Here is a 4580-nt window from a genome sequence, read left to right as displayed (position 1 = left end):
GGCCCCCTCGCCCCGTCTCCCCTACCTCCAGCTCGGCACCTCTGAACCCCTACTTTGACTCCATCTGCCTCACCTCTGCCTCGCTCCTGACTCCCCCATGTCTGCCACTCCTAGGTCTCTCTGTCTCTCTCTTTCCCATGTTTATCTCTCCCGTCTCTGTCTCCCTGTAGATCTCTTCTGCCTTTGTCTCTGTCTCCCATGTCCCATCTCTGTTTCTTCCATCTGTCTCTCCCATCTGTCTCCACCACTGCTGTCTCTCCCCGTCTCTGTCTCCGCCATCTGTCTCTTCCAGTCTCTGTCTCTGCCACTTCTGTCTCTTCCTGACTCTCTCATTTCTCCCTGTCTCTGTCTCTGCCACCACTGTCTCTCCCCATCTCTGTCTCCGCCACCACTGTCTGTTTCCATCTCTGTCTCTGCCATCTCTGTCTCTCGCTGTCTCCACCATCTCTGTCTCTCCCCATCACTGTCTCTGCCATCTCTATCTCTCCCTGTCTCCTCCATCTTTGTCTCTCTCTATCTCTGTCTCTTCTTGTCTCTGCCTATCTCTGTCTCTCCCTGTCTCCCTCTCTGCCACCTCTGTCTCCGCCATCTGTCTCCATCATCTCTGTCTCTATCTCTGCCATCTGTCTCTCCCTGTCTCTGCCATCTGTCTCTCCCTATCTGTCTCCTACACCTCTGTCTCTCCCTGTCTCTGTCTCTACCATCTCTGTCTCTCCCTATCTCCCTCTCTGTCTCTGCCATCTCTGTCTCTATCATCTCTATCTCTCCCTGTCTCCTTCATCTCTGTTCCTCCCTGTCTCTGTCTCTCCCTATGTCTCCATCATCTCTGTCTCTCCCTGTCTCTGTCTCCGCCACCTCTGTAGCTCCCTGTCTCCTCCATCTTTGTCTCTCTCTATCTCTGTCTCTTCTTGTCTCTGCCATCTCTGTCTCTCCCTGTCTCTGTCTCCCCATCCCTGTCTCTGTCGCTCCATCTGACTTTCTCAGCTCTCCCTCCTTGATTCTGTCTCTCTCTCTTCCTTCTCTGCCTCAGTCTCCCCACCTTTGCCTCTTCTTCCCGTCGTCTCTCCCATCTCTTGTCTCTGTCTCTTCCGCCCCGCTCTCCCTCCCCCAGTGTCCTTTTTCTTACTCCCACAGCCAGGCTCAGAATTCACTTTTCATCCTTCTAAGACAGCCAGGGGACCATTCGCTACTTTGTCCTCTCCCCTCCCCTCCGGCCCAGGCTTCTGGCAGCAGGCCCCACGCAGGGCAGACTTCAGGAAGGACTTCCCGCCCTGGTTCGGCACAAGAGCTTTATCGCTCGGGCCAGGCGGAGGCCGGGCGGCCCCGTGGCTTCCGGAGGCGCCCGGGCGGGATGAGCTCACTGCAAGTTGGCCAGGATTTCATCAGCTTCCTCCTGAGGACTTGCCCCCGCTCCTTTCCCGGTGCGGCCGCGCGGGCGAATCCGCCGGGCGCCTGCTGCCCCCGAGCGGCAGAAGGCGGAAGCACAGGCGCCGCGCAAAAAGCCCACCTTTGCATCAGACGATGTCGCTACCTCAGGAAGCCTGCAAATCCAAACCCAATTCATCCTCACAACCACCAGGGGAGATGGAATATACATACATCTATATCTATATCTATATCTATATCTATATCTATATCTATATCTATATCTATCTATCTATAGAAACGGAGTCTTGCCCTGTCGCCCAGGCTGGAGTGCAGTGGGGCGATCTCGGCTCACTGCAACCTCCGCCTCCCGGGTTCAAGCCATTCTCCTGCCTCAGCCTCCTGAGTAGCTGGGACTACAGCCGCCCACCACCATGCCCGGCTAATTTTTGTATTTGTAGTAGAAACGGGGTTTCACCATGTTGGCCAGGATGGTGTCGATCTCTTGACCTTGTGATCCACCCGCCTCGGCCTCCCAAAGTGCTGGGATTATAAGCGTGAGCCACCGCGCCCGGCTTCATTTATTCTTATATCCATTCACTCAGCAATTACAACTGTCTCCCCTGTGCCAGGCACTGGTGCAGTTGTAGGCAATGGGGATACAGCTGTGAGCAAAACGGATACAAATCCTGCCTTCATGGGACTGACACTCTGGTCTGTGGCACATAGACAATCAAGGACACAGTTACAATACAAAGTGAAACTTCAAGTAGCAAAAGGAAGCAGGGAAGGGCCGTCAGGAGTGTTGAGGGATGATGTCTTTGAAAAAGTGCTATTTGCAGCTGGGCGCGGTGGCTCACATCCGTAATTCCAGCACTTTGGGAGGCCGATGCAGAAGGATCATTTGCGGCCAGGAGTTTGAGGCCAGCCTGCCCAATATGGTGAAACCCCATCTCTACCAAAAATACAAAAAGTAGCTGGGTGTGGTGGTGCACGCCCGGCTAGTTTTTTGTATTTTTTAGTAGAGACGGGGTTTCACCGTGTTAACCGGATGGTTTCGATCTCCTGACCTAGTGATCCACCCGTCTTGGCCTCCCAAAGTGCTGGGATTACAGGCTTGAGCCACCGCGCCCGGGCTTTTTAAAAAATTTTTTAAAATTTTATTTATTATCATTATTATTTAGAGAGGGGGTCTTACTATGTTGCCCAGGTGTCCAACTTCTGGGCTCAAATGATCCTCCTTCCCCAGCCTCCCAAGTACCTGGAAGCACAGGTGCACACCATCACACCTGGCTAATTTTAAATTTTTTTGTAGAGATGGGGGGTCTCATTATGTTACCCAGGCTGGTCTCGAATTCCTGGCCTCAAGCGATCTTCTGGCCTCAGCCTCCCGAAGTGCTGGGACTACAGGCCTGAACCGCCTCGCCTGGTCTCTACCTATTCCTTCGTTTAGCTGTTTGTTGCCTGTCTTCTGGAGAAAGTGAGCTCCATGGCGGCAGGGACATTCTAATTCCCATTTCACAGATCGGGAAACTAGAAGGAGGCCCCGTACACAGTAGGTTCTCATGATTTCAGGTTTGTTGAATTAATATGCATGCCCGTTTGTCTCAAGAGGCGGGGAGTGCGCCGCACCGCCCCCTGGTGGAGAGTGGGAAACGTGTCCGCCGGCGTGATTATCAAATTTCCTGGGAGACCTTCAAGTCCGCCCTTAGCCTGTGCGTACTAATGGTAGCATTTAACTCCATTCCACAAATAAACACAAAGTATTTTTTATGATTATTTTTGGACTTGTAGAATTTATTTTTTGATTTATTGAGACCATTGTTTAAGCTGTAGCATAGGTTACACACTTCTCTATTCTCTAAACCTCCCAAGTTCTTTTTTTTTTTTTTTTTAGGAACAAGGTCTCCCTCGTTGCTCAGGCTGGCATGATCAGAGCTCATTGCAGCCTTGAACTCCTGAAGCTCCCAGACTCTTTTTTCTTTTTCTTTCTTTCTTTTTTTTTTTTTTTTTTGAGACAGAGTCTTGCTTTGACGCCCAGGCTGGAGTACAGTGGTGTGATCTTGGCTGACTGCAACCTCCGCCTCCCAAGTTCAATTCTCTGCCTCAGCCTCCTGAGTAGTTGGGATGACAGACCCCCACCACCACGCCCGGTTAATTTTTTTGTATTTTTACTAGAGACAGGTTTCACCATCTTGGCCAGGGTGGTCTTGAACTCTTGACCTCATGATCCATCCACTTCAGCCTCCCAATGTGCTGGGATTACATGCGTGAGCCACCGCACCTGCCCCCCCCTTTTTTTTTTGAGACAGAGTCTGGCTTTGTCCCCCAGGCTGGAGTGCGATCTCTGCTCCCTGCAACGTCTGCCTCCCGGTTTCAGCGATTCTCCTGCCTCAGTCTCCCGAGTAGCTGGGATTACAGGCGCATGCCACCATGACCAGCTAATTTTTTTTTTAAGGCTTGTTTTATTTTAATGGCTGATCTATGTAATCACGGATGCCAGTATGTACAGACAAAGGGGGAGCTTTTATTTCTTGGTCTCTTCCTCCTTGGACAAAGTCTTGATGATCTCCTTCTTGGCCTGGAGGCGCTCTTCACAGTGCTTGCGTGCGTCCTTGGTCTTAGGCCTGCGGGTCTCAGCCTGGTCAGCCAGGAGCTTCTTGCGGGCCTTGTCTGCCTTCTGCTTGTGGATGTGTTCCATGAGAATACGCTTGTTTTTGAACACATTCCCCTTCACCTTCAGGTACAGGCTGTGATACATGTAGCGATCAATCTTCTTAGACTCATGGTATCTTCTGAGCAGCAGGCGCAGAATCCTCATTCTCCTCATCCACGTGACCTTCTCTGGCATTCGGATATTGGCTGTACCCTTCCGCTTACCTATGCCCATGTGCCTGTCCTTCCGGCAGGCCACCGTATTTTTCCGGCATTGCGCCCGGGAATGGACCGTCACACGCTTGCGGATGATCAGCCCATCATTGATCAGCTTTCGGATCTGCTGAGGAGAGTTGGTATTGCTGGTTTCATTAGTCTCACTGGGGTCTAACCACACCTTCTTTTTTTTTTTTTTTTCTTTTTTTTGAGACGGAATCTCGCTCTGTCGCCCAGGCTGGAGTGCAGTGGCCGGATCTCAGCTCACTGCAAGCTCCGCCTCCCGGGTTCCCGCCATTCTCCTGCCTCAGCCTCCCGAGTAGCTGGGACTACAGGCGCCCGCC

At 52.0% G+C, this 4580-nt stretch overlaps 1 pseudogene across 1 annotated transcript; it reads right to left on the bottom strand.

Moving 5' to 3' along the window:
• Window positions 1–3816: 3816 nt before the first annotated feature.
• On the bottom strand, window positions 3817–4422 carry LOC108540053 (60S ribosomal protein L19 pseudogene; annotated as a pseudogene). Its single transcript, XR_001888572.1, has one exon. The product of XR_001888572.1 is annotated as a 60S ribosomal protein L19 pseudogene (transcript).
• Window positions 4423–4580: the final 158 nt, after the last annotated feature.

This window comes from Rhinopithecus bieti, unplaced genomic scaffold (assembly GCF_001698545.2).
Source record: "Rhinopithecus bieti isolate Rb0 unplaced genomic scaffold, ASM169854v2 scaffold_574, whole genome shotgun sequence".
In the NCBI taxonomy this organism is placed as follows: Eukaryota; Metazoa; Chordata; class Mammalia; order Primates; family Cercopithecidae; genus Rhinopithecus; species Rhinopithecus bieti.
Note: the sequence above shows the minus strand (reverse complement) of the source record. Positions and strands in the feature narration are given on the sequence as shown.